We start from the raw sequence: 16,308 nt of genomic DNA, 5'->3' as shown, positions 1-16,308 counted from the left end.
CATTATGCTAGCCAATAATTTGTTTCATAAATTAACAATATTTGCAACCAATATTTACCCAGACCTTTTCGTAATCTAAACTTGTTCAGTTTGTATCCATTGTATCGTGTCCCATTTTGTGTTTATTTATTTAACACCGTATTAATTTCTTCTTGGTATATCAGACATCTATTGTGTCCTTTAATCATATTATCCCTTACTCTTTGCCTTTCAAGAGGATGTAAATTAAACTTTCATAATCTCTCATCATATAGGATTCTAATTCCTGGGACTAACTTTATGATCTTTGTGTCCACGTTCAAGTGAACTTATGTCCAATCAATAGTACTGAGACCAAAACTGAACTCCCTAATCTAAATGGGGCCTAAGAAGACCAAGATAAAGACCTAACATTAGACATTTGTTGGGTTGGATTTGGGTGAATGACCTGTCAACCTCTGTAGAGTTATTGAAACCACTACACCTGCTTACTGTCTTAACTAGCAAGTATACTTTCGGCCTGAACACAGCCCAGGACTAAAGTAAACTCAGTGAAGGATTGAAGAAATTATTTATGTAATAATCTAAGATGAGGTCTGATAAAGACCTTTTGTGCCCTCTGTAATGCTTTTGCGCTACCGCTCACAAGATGAGTATGGGGTGCACAATAAACTAGCCGCCTTCGGCGGCAACAATCAAAAATCAAATCAATCAGTATATATATATATATTCCGAGAAGTGTGGTACATCTCTATTACAAATCTTATTACTGACGCTTCTAGAAGTAAAAATCCAATTTCTTGTTTGCTGAATTTTGAGCATTTATGAATATGTTTTTGGCTTAAGACCTCCAGGTACATACTCGAATCTCTTTTCACATTCAAATTTGGCAATTTCCACATTGTCCAACTGATATCTATTATTATCTAGGTTTATCGTGCAAAAGTTATCAAGATTAAACTGCATTTGCTATTTTTTTGTTGTCTTGTAATGGTGTTAGTCTTCTGAGTTCTATATTTTTGTTTTGTCTGTTAATTTGCAAATGCTGCTGTTTAATCCTGTGATCGGTAAGATGCACAAAAATATAGAGGGCACGAAAAAGTGTAAACCCAACTCTTAGTGGATGTTGTTTGACATTGATAATTAAAAATGTTACGGGCGCCTCATATTAATGTAATGATTGCATATAGTTGAATTGCTAGTTCCTGTTTGCACTGTACTGCTCTTTTTCAAATTCATCCAAGAGTTCTCTCCTGATGAAACTTTAGGCTTCAGTTTAATAGACAAACGTTATATTCAGTAAATGCTTTGTTTTCTACAAGCTTAGCCAGGGGAAACTACTTTGTAATTTTTGACAAAGGTGGGCATGAACGACTTTCAAAGAGAACGGATTTCTAGGAACTCTCCATTGTAAGACCATGACAGGGAAAATCGTTCATTTCCAGGCAGGACAAAAATGGGGCCAACGATTCATTTTTAAGGCAATTCCCAACTCTCTGAGGTTATCTTGAGATGATTTCGGGGCTTAGCGTCCCCGCGGCCCGGTCCTCGACCAGGCCTCCTTTTTATTACTCCCCCCCAGGAAGCAGCCCGTTTCAGCTGTCTAACTCCCAGGTACCTATTTACTGCTAGGTAACGGGTATCAGGATGAAAGAAACTGCCCATTTTGTTTCCGCCTCCACCGGGTGCGGCGTCTCTCCATCTGCTGCAGCTGGTGACCGTGAGGAGCTGCTCAGGTGAATAGTCAGAGGTTAACCTCTCTCCTCTTGTGTCCACTTGCCTTGGTATGCACGCACGCGCGAACACACACACACACACACACACACACACACATAATGTGTGTGTGTGTGTGTGTGTGGATAAACTATTCAACACTGGTGGTACGCGAACAAGGGGACACAGGTGGAAACTGAGTACCCACAAGAGCCACAGGGGCGTTAGAAAGAACTTTTTCAGTGTCAGAGTAGTTAGTAAATGGAATGCATTAGGCAGTGATGTGGTGGAGGCTGACTCCATACACAGTTTCAAATGTAGATATGATAGAGCCCAGTAGCCTCAGGAATCTGTACACCAGTTGATTGACAGTTGAGAGGCGGGACCAAAGAGCCAAAGCTCAACCTCCCGCAAGCACAACTAGGTGAGTACTCACACACAATCTATCTACTTGGACTGGTTTGAACGTAGATGCCTCGCTACTATGTAGGATTGGCGTTCGATCCCCCGATGATCCAATATGGTTTGACACTTGGTCGTTATTCCTACGTAATATTGAAGCTTGTTATACACATTTTCTTTCCAAGTGCCATATATTAATGGGTTAAATTCCTAGAGAGTATTGACATAATAACGGACAGACAAGTATGGTTTTCGAACAGGAAGATCCTGTGTAACAAATCTACTTAGCTTTTATGATAGAGCCACAGAGATACTACAGGAAAGAGATGGTTGGGTTGACTGTGTCTATCTGTACCTAAAAAAGGCTTTTGATTGAGTCCCACACAAGAGGCTGTTCTGGAAACTGGAACATGCTGGAAGGGTGTCAGGAAGACTTGTGACATGGATGAAAAATTTTCTAACTGACAGACAGATGAAGGCAGTAATCCGAGACAATGTATCTGATTAGAGGAGTGTTACTAGCGGAGTACCACAGGGTTCAGTTCTTGCTCCAGTAATGTTCATCATCTTCATAAACGATCTACGAGAAGGAATACAGAATTCTATGAACATGTTTGCGGATGAGGCTTAGATACTGGGGAAGATAGAACACGCAGACCATTGTAATGCCCTTCAAATTGATCTAGATAAAATAACTGCTTGGAGAATCAGGTGTCAAATGGAAGTCAATGTGAATAAATATTTGCCATGTTATGGAATGTGGAATCGGAGAAAATAGACCACACACAACTTACAAATTATATGGAAAGAAATTACAGAACTAATAAAGAACGAGACCTAGGGGTAGCTGTCGCCAGAGGAACACATAAAGAACATTGTGAGAGGACCGTATGCGTCGCTGTCTAACTTCAGATTTGCTTTTAATTATATGGATGGTGAAGTACTAAAGAAACTGTTCATGTCTTTTGTGAGACCAAAATTGGAATATGCAGCACTTGTATGGTGCCCAAATCTCAAGAAGTAAATAAACTGGAAAAGGTGCAAAGGCATGCTACAAAATGGCTTCCAGAACTGAAAAACAAGAGTTACGAGGAGAGACTAGAGGCGTTAAACATGCCACAACTAGAAGGGGGGTTGGGGGGGGGGAGGTCAAGGCAGGTGTTGTCTTTCACTTTCACCAGGAGCTCGTCTTCAACTCTGAAAAATAATGCCTGTGTTGCCCAGACACCACCCACATCCCCCCCCCCCCTCGCTGGTATATGTGTTTGTGCTGTTATTAGTAGTACTAACGTTTGTGTAAGCAAATATGTTTTATTTCTTCATAAATAGTTCTACGAGGCTTTTTAGTGACCTCTGGCAACTTTTGGCTAATTTTACAGATTGTAAGATTCTCTTCGTTAAAAATATATCCCTTAATGATGACCAAACAACACGTCAGAGGAAGGAAAAACGACGACGTTTCGGACCGTCCTGGACCATTATCAAGTCGTTAAGGTAGAAGAGAAACCGACCTCAAAACACAAATTCAAATTTAAAGATAAAGAGATGATGTGATCAAGATAGAAGATCGTTGTCTCCTTAGTGTGTCAAAACTGACCCTGTATATATTCGCCAACAAGAAGGCACAAAATATAATAGACAATATACAGCCTCAGAAGAATAATGACATTTTAAATTGCTTCTTCACAAATGCTAGAAGTCTAGTAAATAAATTTGACTCATTGTGTGCATATACTGAGGCTGAGAATCCTGAGCCTCGACTTGAGAATGGTCCAGGACGGACCGAAACGTCGTCGTCCCTTCACCTTCTAGTGTGTGGTCTGGTCAACTTACTTTAGCCACGTTATTGCGACTCCTCGTCTGCACGAGAATCCTGACATCATTGAGATCAGCGAAACATAAGAGACGGGAAGATGTAATTGAAGGGGTAAGTACATATTACAGGGTACCACCCACCTTTCAGAACGACAGAACAGCAAGAGCAGGTATTAAACTATACATAAAAGAGGATTTGACTGCAATCATCAGTAAGGAATTAAAATATAAGTGATCCTCAGAATCTTTATGTACCATAAAAGCTCAAAATGCTAGTAAAGTGATAATGGTAGTATGCTACGGGACATACATGGCAATAACAGAGGAAGTTAGAGACCACAATGCTGTGATAATGGCAGCAACTGAAGAACAAGTACTCATAATGGGAGATTTTAACTAGGAGACAACAGATTGGGTGAATCTTTCAGCAATAGCAAGAGAGCTATTGCTTGACCCAGTACAGGACTCCTTTCTCTTACAGACGTGACAAACGCCCACCCCAGGTAATAGCATTCTCGGTCAGTAGTAGGCATGATCATTACAATCTAGGTAGGAGAGAAGTTCGCCCTTTCATGTGATTACGATCTCCTGACATAGAATATAATTATGGAAACCCATATAAATGTCCAGAATAATGACTTCCATACTGTACAATAAAAAATATGTTTCATGCAATTTAAATCAATGTTTCTTTATGTATTATAGTTTTGTGTAGGCTTAGGTTATATTAGGATAGGTATTTGGTTCTGTTGGCAATTATTTGCATTTATCAAGTAATCCTCCATCCAGCTCAGGCTGTGTTATCGATGTGTATATGTATTTGTATAAATTTTGTAATTCATATATATGTACATATAACATGTATATATAACATTAATAATTGTGTAACTAGCGTCAAAAGATTGTTACTTGCTTAGCTAAACGAACTATGGGGTTCAGTTCCTGAACCGATTATGTGCCTCCGTAACCCTTTCCACCACCGCCCAAGGGATGGGTATGAGGTGCATAATAAAGAAAGAAATTGAATTCAAGCTGTGTCAACTACGGTACTGAATTTCTTAAATTTAATAAGTCAGTATTTGACTTGCACAGCAGATAACCAACTGCACGACAGGATTAGCCTTTCATATAGCATAATAAAAAAAAATTCTACATTGTGGGCTTATGTTGAAAGGTTAAGTAAGGTGTTGTGGTTGCGTTGAATTAGGCAGTATTGACAATACACGGTGAAAGTTTTAGTTTAGTTCATTTATTATGCACCCCATACCCATCTTGTGGGCGGTAGTGGAAAGGGTTACAGAGGCACATAATGGGCTCAGGGACTGAACCCCACAATTCATTTAGCTAAGCAAGTTACAATCTTGATGAGCTAGTTACAAAATTCAATATAAGTCGTCACATCAACATTGGGTTCGAGATCGACCTCAAGTGCAGGTTCTAAATTAAGCAACTGACATATGTGGAGAGTTAGTGTCAAAATTGATATGTTTGTCCTGCACACCGCCCCCCATCCAGTGGGCAGCGGTGGATAGGTTACAATCACTCGGTTACTACCTACAGTTAGCAAACTGGGGATATTTGGCTAAAATTTCTGGTAGCAGATCATTTTGAATGAAATATTTACACATCGCTGGAACATTGGCTATAGAATTGTCTCTAAATTCACGTATCTTTTCGCACTCCATCGCTAGACATGTTGAAAGTACAGCCTGTTCTCGCGAGCGTTCTCACCGTCAAGAAACAGTCGTATTGCCTTTCAGTGCCTTAAACAGTGCCTTAAAATATCAGTGGACCCACGAACAAAAAGCTGGACATTATGTCAACTTCTGCCGTCTTCTAGTACGACAGCTTTTGGCCTTAGGTAAAGTATACGCCAAAATGCGGCGTGCTATAAAGAGGACAGGTTGTTCAGGGAACGATTCCCAAATGGTCCGAGCGGTTAGGCACCGTTCCTTCATTTACCCATCATATTTCAGTTTATTAAACTCGTATTTTTTCCATGTGCGACATTAATCATGTTTGGGGTGACGTTTTTTTCTTAGATCTCTACTGATTGAGGAAGAGGAGACGCTGTTGAAGGCTGAGGTGGTGAGGGAGCCAGCCTCAGGGTGTCTCAAGTTGCTAGGATAGGCTTCTCCTTCCATCATATACATCTCCCGGAGTCTTATAATTTCTTCTTTATTTTTTCCAACTTTGGAGTATTTCTTTTTTTTTCTATAGAAGATGAACTAGTATTCTTCGATCGTATAAGGAAACTTATAGAAGGTAACCCCATTTTCTTGCCCCGGCATATCTCGTAGCACAAACAATATTATATAATTACACACAAAGATCACACTAACGTGATGCATCAAATGAACAAATCCACAAGGGCCATGACGAGGATTCGAACCTACGTTCGAATCGGGATGCTCCCGGACGCAGGTTCGAATCTTCGTTACGGTCCTTGTGGATTTGTTCATTTAATGTTATATAATATTCTTCAAAATACAAGTTTCTTATCACTGACATGATAAGAAACAATAATATATTTTGGCATCATAATATGTCTTCATTAGTGAACAAGTGTCCCTTAAGCTCCCCTTAATAGTGCTGCATAGTAAACATATTGTTAATTTTATAATACAATTATGTATCTATCAGAGAATTGTTACTCCAATATTTTTAAAACTGAATTCATCAAGTAATTTAAAGATTTGCCCAGAACGCTGTTCATAATTAGTGGCTATATATATAATGTATGCGAATATTAGATGAACTTACAGCTAGTTTTTTATCTACACTGTGTAATCTTTCATATAGAATGGGTTCGCAGCACATTGTTGTGTATACCTAAGCTTGTTAATAATAAAAAAAAGTTTTTAATAAATAATAATAATAATATTATCATTATTATTATTATTATAGACGCCACATATATAGACCAATAAATTGTCTTCTCATCATCCTACTTTTGTGATATAAATTGTGCTAATATTTGTTACTGCTCTATTGGTAAATTACATATTGTTTTTCCAATATATAGCACCTTACAAATTGAAAGCTAAATATTAATCACTATGCCAAAAATGTAAAGTTTGATTTAGAACATCAAACACCTGTTTTGTTCACCCATTATTGTAATGATTTGTATAAGTTTTTATGAACATAGATTTTGATTCTGAATTTGACAACTGTAGTGATTTTAAATCACTAATAAATGAAGCTTCTAAATCTAAATCTTGAGTATACAGTATATAATTATATATATTGCATGTTATGATATTACTGTGATTTTCACTTAGGTAAAAAAATTTTAACTAATCTAACTATAAATGTACATTTTTTATTAACAAGCTTAGGTGTACACAGCAATGTGCTGTTACCCTATTTTATGTGAAAGATCACAAAGTGTAGATCTAAAACTGGCTATAAGTTCATCTAATATCACTATCTCACAGGATGGTTAGTCACACATGGAATCAGGAAAGAGCATGAAATGCGAACATTGAACATTGAACAAAGAACATTGAATATGTTTCAATATTCGTGAGTGTATGAAATAGTTGCAGAGCTCAAAGTACATCATATCATTTTGTCCGAAATAATTGATAAAAGGGTATACACACACATATAGTGTTGAAGAGTATGTCCTAACTCACGTTCACATACTTTACAATTGGAATGATCACCATTGGGAGTCATTATCTACAGGCACCTGCCATAGATAGCGATATCCCATCCTAATTATGGCAATTTACAATATCACACTGTCTAGTGGATGTTTTGTGCTGCCCGTACATATAATTCTAAGTTTTAAACTAACATCAGATTCAGATTCTTTTTTCAGGTACATAGTTCTTTATACGTGTCTTCTGGTCTTTGAGTGTCAGTAACTGATCTTCTGTTATTCCAAATTTCCTGAAGTACTGCGGCTTTTACAGTAGAAATGGGACTGCTCATATCCAACCCAATTTCAGGTGTATCACATACAGTTTTAGCTGCCTTGTTTGTGTTATCATGCTGGACAACACCTATGTGAGATAGGATCTTTGATATATATACAAGAGTTGTTAAATTCTTGTACAGCCACTAGTACGCGTAGCGTTTCGGGCTGGATCTATACAAATGAGATTTAACTCTTACTCTGTGTATTAATAATGTTGTTTATTATGGATGTTACAACATTCCTAGTATCTACTTTGTATGTTGGGTTTTAAGTGTATGATGAGCTGACTGAATCCCAGAAAATTACCCTTCCATTGTTCCTTTAGTGCGTTAGTTGCAAGTTGTAATGCAGCTAATTCTGTGTGTGGAGCTAAGTCAAACATTTATGAATACAACATTTGAATATTAATCCAAATTATCATAATTTTGAATATCTACGTCAAGCTTAAATATCTACATATAGCTGCCTTCGTTAAAATGATATTCAAAAGTTCTTACATAATTTAAGCGAGGTTCTGGTTTTGTTTAAGTTAGCCCTTTAAGTAAACATTGTGTTTTCTCTCATCACGTCAATAGAGAATGGATTTGGAGAGAATTTTGTTTATTTATTTCAAATTCATATTTAAATTCTTTATTCAGGAAAAGTACATATATATATTTGATTTACAACAAAGTTTGATTTATAGATAGAGCTAGTACATACACTAATACATACCTAAAGCCACTAATACGCATAGCGTTTCGGGCAAGGTGTGTGTGGGTGGGGGGAGACAGACTAAAACTTAATAGTAATTGGGATTAGGTATAAATTGTGTTGAAAAAAAGGAATAAAAAAGGGGGGGGGGGGAACATGGCACAAATCATCAATTGTACAAGTTGAAGAACCAACAGCATTATTTAGTCTCCGTGGTGTAGTGGTAAGACACTTGCCTGGCGTTCCGCGAGCGCTTTGTCATGGGTTCGTATCCTGGCCGGGGAGGATTTCTGGACACAAATCCTTAACTGTAGCCTCTGTTTAACTCAACAGTAAAATGTGTACTTGGTTGTAACAACGATTCTTCGCGGCGGGGATCGTATTCCAGGGACCTGCCCGAAACGCTACGCGTACTAGTGGCTGTACAAGAATGTAACAATTCTTGTATATATCTAAAAAAAAAAAATTGAAAAAACAAGACATGGGTTGACATTTTAGGGGTAAGGTAGGTTACATGGAGTTAATTAGGTAGTACTTGATTTTACTCTTAACTGGCTGAGAGAGGTACAGCCTTTGACAAGACATTTGACATTTAACATTTGTATATACAAGAGTTTTTACATTCTTGTACGGCCACTAGCACTCATAGCGTTTCAGGCAAGTACTTAATCCTAATAATTCCCCGGATTACGACCCGCCAAATCGTTTAGGTACCCATTCACTGCTGGGAAAACAGGCTACAGTTAACGATTGGCGCCAAGTAAATCCTCCCCGGCCAGGATACGAATCCAGGCAAAGGGCTCTCGAAACGCCAGGTGAGTGTGACTTCGCCACGGGGACTGCTAAAAAGAATATACTGTACCTGTTTCAAGGAGCCAAATCATCTTAACACAGGAGTTGACTATAACCTTGGGTTGCGTATAAGCAATCTGCGTACAATAATACACCAATAACGTAAACAAAACCTTATAGGTCTGTAGCGAGTATATTTTTTGGATAATCTACTCGCTACAGATCTGTAGCGAGTAGATTATCCCAATAATATACTCGCTCCAGGTCTGAGGCAAAGTGAAATCTACATTAGTCATTTCATCTATCATCATATGCAATTCAGTTTCATTCTTTATTATGCACCCCATACCCATCCCGTGGGCGGTGGTGGAAAGGGTTACATAATGGGTTCAGGAACTGAGCCCCATAGTTCGTTTAGCTAAGCAAGTGACAATCTTTTTCATAATATAGCTAGTTACACAATTGCGAAAAAGTCACATGTTATAAAATAATAATTCATTGTGTCGAGGGACAGAGGAAGCCAGAGTGTATTCGTACACGTTAGGCATTTATCGAAGTCACATCGTACACAAGACGATTCGCCAACGGATTTTTTTAAACCAACCTAACTTAACCTAACCAAACCTAACCCAATTCAATCTAACCTATTCCAATCGAGCGAAATACACCAACCTAAGCTAATACAACATAGCGTAGCAATAATACGGTTTTAACAAACAGAAGTTCTCGAATCCATTGTTGTTTATATATATATATATATATATATATATATATATATATATATATATATATATATATATATATATATATATATATGTCGTACCTAGTAGCCAGAACTCACTTCTCAGCCTACTATGCAAGGCCCGATTTGCCTAATAAGCCAAGTTTTCATGAATTAATGTTTTTTCGTCTACGTAACCTACCTAACCTAACCTAACCTAGCTTTTTTTGGCTACCTAACCTAACCTTACCTATATATATAGGTTAGGTTAGGTAGGGTTGGTTAGGTTCGGTCATATATCTACGTTAATTTTAACTCCAATAAAAAAAAATTGACCTCATACATAGTGAAAAGGGTAGCTTTATCATTTCATAAGAAAAAAATTATAGTAAATAAATTAATTCAGGAAAACTTGGCTTATTAGGCAAATCGGGCCTTGAATAGTAGGCTGAGAAGTGAGTTCTGGCTACTAGGTACGACATATATATATATATATATATATATATATAATATATATATATGTTTCATTGAATATGACCGCATATTCTGTATTTATTATTTTCTGGTTTAGGGCTTCTATCCCTCTAACTATTTTCTTAGCATCAGGGCTTAATTGAAATAGGAGTTCTCCAAAACTCATTTTCGTACTTTTAAGGTGAAGAAAAGAAGTGATTTACTATAGAGTGTATTACACTTATTTGTATAATTTGCACGACGTTTCGAACCTCCATGGTTCATTCTCAAGTGAACAGATCTTACAATACTAGTTGATTTTATACCCGCATTAGGTCAGGTGATAATACAATGAAGGTGAAAACATGGGGGGATACATAAGGGATAAACATAGGGGCTGCAGAAGGCTTATTGGCCCATACGAGGCATCTCCTATCTAAACACAAAGATTAATCCAGTGTAATTGGCCTGTTATGTTGGACATTGTCTTCTGTGTTGGCATCGATATGTTCTTGTCTTGTCCTTACTCTCATGGTGGGTAGAGTAAATAGTTCCGTGATTTGGGTGTTCATGGTAGGTCGCTCTATTCTTATGTGAATTGCCTCAAGAGTTTGTAATCTTCTTGAATCTTGGGTTTTGTCTATTATGCAAGTATTCTTGTTCAACATTTCTCTTGTTAGAGTAATGTCATGGGCTTGTCTCATGTGATTCCTAGGGGCACCAGATTGAAGATGGCATGTCAAACGCCTCGTCAGCTTGGTCGACGTCATACCTATGTACTTACATTGAAGGTTACATCCTTCGTGGGGGTAAGTGTACATGTATACAACGCTTGACTGCTGTAGAGGGTTCTCCGTCGGCTTCGGGCTGTTTTTGATAAGGAGTTCGGAAGTCTTCTTAGTTTTGTAGAATATTATCAGGTTTATGTTTTGGTTAGGAGTAGTGCTTTTTACTCCTTTACGGATTATTTCTTTCATTATTCTTTCCTCTTTTATATGTTCACTGTGCATGGTTGATTTGTAATATAATTTTATTGGGGGTGTTGTGGTTTCTATTCTAGGTTCTGAATTATACCAACGGTCCAAGTGTCTTCTTATAGCAGCGTTTATTTCCGCGTTGCTATATCCGTTGTTCACCAATACCTGAGTTACTCTTTCAAACTCTCTACTCACGTTGCTCCATTCAGAGCAGTGGGTAAGCGCTCGACGAATATAAGCATTGAGAACACTGGCTTTGTATCTTTGGGGGCACTCACTTCTACCGTTCAGGCATAATCCTATGTTGGTGGGCTTGGTATATACGTTGGTGCTTAAAGAGGTTCCTGTTTTTGTTATTAGTACATCCAAGAATGGCAGACTGTTATTTTCACTATTTTCATGTGTAAATCGGAGTACTGACTCTCTCTCTAGGTGTCTTTTTAGGTCAATTAGTTCATCTGAGTCTTTTACTATTACGAATATGTCATCTACATAACGGCAGTATACAGTTGGTTTTTGTCTGCTACTGAAGACCCTATCTTCGATGGTTCCCATATAAAAATTAGCAAATAAAACTCCTAAGGGGGAGCCCATTGCTACTCCGTCTATTTGTAAATACATGTCTCCTTGTGGACTGATGAAAGGGGCTTCCTTTGTACATGCTTCGAGAAGACTTTTCAAGTGTGGCTCAGGTATGTCTAATTTGGGGGTGCTCTCATCTCTGTGTACTCTGTCCAGTATCATTCCTATGGTTGTGTCGACTGGGACGTTGGTAAAAAGGGATTCAACGTCCAGGGAAGCGATGATTCCATCGGGCTGGGTAGATTTGATCAATTCTAGGAAATCTGCTGATGATTGTAGACTAAACTTACTTGGAGTGTATGGAGTTAGGAGTTCATTGAGTTTCTATGTAAGTACATAGGTATGACGTCGACCAAGCTGACGAGGCGTTTGACATGCCATCTTCAATCTGGTGCCCCTAGGAATCACATGAGACAAGCCCATGACATTACTCTAACAAGAGAAATGTTGAACAAGAATACTTGCATAATAGACAAAACCCAAGATTCAAGAAGATTACAAACTCTTGAGGCAATTCACATAAGAATAGAGCGACCTACCATGAACACCCAAATCACGGAACTATTTACTCTACCCACTATGAGAGTAAGGACAAGACAAGAACATATCGATGCCAACACAGAAGACAATGTCCAACATAACAGGCCAATTACACTGGATTAATCTTTGTGTTTAGATAGGAGATGCCTCGTATGGGCCAATAAGCCTTCTGCAGCCCCTATGTTTATCCCTTATGTATCCCCCCATGTTTTCACCTTCATTGTATTATCACCTGACCTAATGCGGGTATAAAATCAACTAGTATTGTAAGATCTGTTCACTTGAGAATGAACCATGGAGGTTCGAAACGTCGTGCAAATTATACAAATAAGTGTAATACACTCTATAGTAAATCACTTCTTTTCTTCACCTTAAAAGTACGAAAATGGGTTTTGGAGAACTCCTATTTCAATTAAGCCCTGATGCTAAGAAAATAGTTAGAGGGATAGAAGCCCTAAACCAGAAAATAATAAATACAGAATATGCGGTCATATTCAATGAAACATGTTTGAAAGAAAACCTGCTGCCAGTATACACCAATATATATATATATATATATATATATATATATATATATATATATATATATATAATTTTTTTTTTTTTTAATACAATGGAAGGGAGTACCACCTCTAGCTGGAAGAAGGGGGACCCATAGCCTCGGAGGAAACCACGCATAACGCATTAGAGGGAATGTTTAGATCCCCTCCAATACAGTTTCTGTGTGCTTTTCTCCTACCACCCCCTTCCTTTTTTATTTTTTGTGCTTTATTATGCATTTGATGGTTAGATATATATTTGATGGTTGATGGATATATATATATATATATATATATATATATATATATATATATATATATATATATATATATATATATATATATATATATATATATATATCTTATCAAGGTTGTACGGTAATTTACTCAGCTAATTAAATTTGGGGTTCAAATTTAAGCTTATAATATGGCTCTGTAACCTTTTCCCACGGGTCCGTCTAATTACCACAAGCTACCACAAATTACACAAACTTCAGAAAGCTTCCTGGCAATACATTAGTAATGAATAAATATGATATATTAAGTTAGGCTGACCTAACCTATCCTAACCTATCCTAACCTAACCTAACCTAACTTAACCAAACCTAACCTAACCTAACCGAAGCTTGGATCGTCGACTTGATTTGGCGTCACCAGCTTTTTATTTTCGTCTAATTTCTTTATAAAAAGATACTTTTTCAGATTAAAATTATGTTTTTTCGTGTTGTATGTTCAGCACCAACATTGTAATGAGTAAATATATCATATTTATTCATTACTAACGTATTGCCAGGAAGCTTTCTGAAGTTTGTGTAGTTTGTGGTAGCTTGTGGTAATTAGACGGACCGTTTCCCACTACCCACGCAGAATGGGAATGGGGTGCATAATAAACGAAATAAACTAAACACAAAATTGGAATGTTCTCTTTTTATATAATCACTATTGTCTTTCCTCGTGACAAAGCCTTGTCTCAACTTGTTCCTATTAACGACTTATAACAATAATTTTTTCTTTATTTTAGGTTATTTTAAATCAGTTCTCGCTGGCTGCAAGAATTCATGTAAGTAGAACACAATTCTTATTCATTCTATTACTGTATATAATAGTATTTTATTAAAACATTACACGGAGGTTTGATTATAGTGTTTACGGTTCTTAAATAACTTATCACGGTCAGCGAGTAGTATTGAATTGAAGAAGTTGTGGTACCTTATGCGGTAGGACTTGAAAAACTTTCCCCGGTTTTTAAGAACCTTAATATCAATTTGGTGTTCACTATTAGTACGATCAAGTTCAATTTAATACAAAAAACTCCCCTGGTACAGCAGGTTGTAGTATTCGATTCCCTACAATGATTGTGAATCTGTGGACCTTGGACAACAGGAAAATCCATACAATTGCGTATGTCCCAACATGCTTATAGTATTAGAACTGCCCAAACGTCTAGTGCAGTGTAGCTACACACAAGTTTGTGTGATCACACTATTAATTGGGATGAATAAAAAAGCATTACCAATGGCAGTGGTTTCGTGGAACGGAATTTGATTGAGTCTGCCCTAAGCAGTGTCCAAATCTTCCCATGTTAGTACTGGTATGTACAAACTTGACCTATTTTTAAGTTACAATATTGCACAACAGTTTAAGAAAAAACTCTGATGGGGGGGGGGGGGTACAATGTCTCATTACAATATTATAATCATATATTACGTGTTCAATGAGGCTTTTTGTTTAATCTTTCATACTTATTCTCTGACCGCTTAATCCTTCTGACTATTCTAAGCTAATCTATACCTGTTTCTGGGTAAATCTTTCACTGGGGATGGGTGGTCAGGTCCCAGTCGTTGGCTTCCACTCTCCCTCTGGCTCTCTCAGTCAGTCTGGAGTTGACAACGGCTTTGATCGGCCGAAACGTTCATCTCCCTTTCCCATTTCTCTGTGGATTTTCCGCATACAAATATATATGTGTATATATATATATATATATATATATATATATATATATATATATATATATATATATATATATATATATATATATATATATAACTGAAAACTCACACCCCAGAAGTGACTCGAACCCATACTCCCAGATGCCACGCAACTGGTATGTACAAGACGCCTTAATCCACTTGACCATCACGACCGGACATAATGAGGTGATAGCCGAGGCTATTTGAACCACCCCACCGCCGGCACTCGGATAGTAATCTTGGGCATAGCATTTTACCAAATCACCTCATTCTTTGGGGCACACGTGAGGAACACAAATGCGAACAAGCCTGAATGGTCCCCAGGACAATATGCAACTGAAAACTCACACCCCAGAAGTGACTCGAACCCATACTCCCAGATGCCACGCAACTGGTATGTACAAGACGCCTTAATCCACTTGACCATCACGACCGGACATAATGAGGTGATAGCCGAGGCTATTTGAACCACCCCACCGCCGGCACTCGGATAGTAATCTTGGGCATAGCATTTTACCAAATCACCTCATTCTTTGGGGCACACGTGAGGAACACAAATGCGAACAAGCCTGAATGGTCCCCAGGACAATATGCAACTGAAAACTCACACCCCAGAAGTGACTCGAACCCATACTCCCAGATGCCACGCAACTGGTATGTACAAGACGCCTTAATCCACTTGACCATCACGACCGGACATAATGAGGTGATAGCCGAGGCTATTTGAACCACCCCACCGCCGGCACTCGGATAGTAATCTTGGGCATAGCATTTTACCAAATCACCTCATTCTTTGGGGCACACGTGAGGAACACAAATGCGAACAAGCCTGAATGGTCCCCAGGACAATATGCAACTGAAAACTCACACCCCAGAAGTGACTCGAACCCATACTCCCAGATGCCACGCAACTGGTATGTACAAGACGCCTTAATCCACTTGACCATCACGACCGGACATAATGAGGTGATAGCCGAGGCTATTTGAACCACCCCACCGCCGGCACTCGGATAGTAATCTTGGGCATAGCATTTTACCAAATCACCTCATTCTTTGGGGCACACGTGAGGAACACAAATGCGAACAAGCCTGAATGGTCCCCAGGACAATATGCAACTGAAAACTCACACCCCAGAAGTGACTCGAACCCATACTCCCAGATGCCACGCAACTGGTATGTACAAGACGCCTTAATCCACTTGAC

The 16,308-nt window shown here is 38.2% G+C and overlaps 1 protein-coding gene across 2 annotated transcripts in view; it reads left to right on the top strand.

Annotated features, from left to right (window-relative positions):
- Positions 1-16,308, top strand: part of LOC123745879 (zinc finger and BTB domain-containing protein 17) — a 583,396-nt gene that overhangs the window by 448,133 nt on the left and 118,955 nt on the right. Inside the window, exon 1 of one of the 2 annotated variants that reach the window (XM_069317536.1) lies at positions 14,175-14,194. The exons of the other annotated variant lie outside the window; for it this stretch is intronic. The gene's annotated coding sequence lies outside the window, so the exon portion shown is untranslated. Of the gene's footprint in view, positions 1-14,174; positions 14,195-16,308 lie in introns of those variants that run through there. 2 annotated transcript variants of the gene reach the window in all.

The sequence above is a fragment of the Procambarus clarkii genome, chromosome 88 (assembly GCF_040958095.1).
Source record: "Procambarus clarkii isolate CNS0578487 chromosome 88, FALCON_Pclarkii_2.0, whole genome shotgun sequence".
NCBI lineage: Eukaryota > Metazoa > Arthropoda > Malacostraca > Decapoda > Cambaridae > Procambarus > Procambarus clarkii.
Note: the sequence above shows the minus strand (reverse complement) of the source record. Positions and strands in the feature narration are given on the sequence as shown.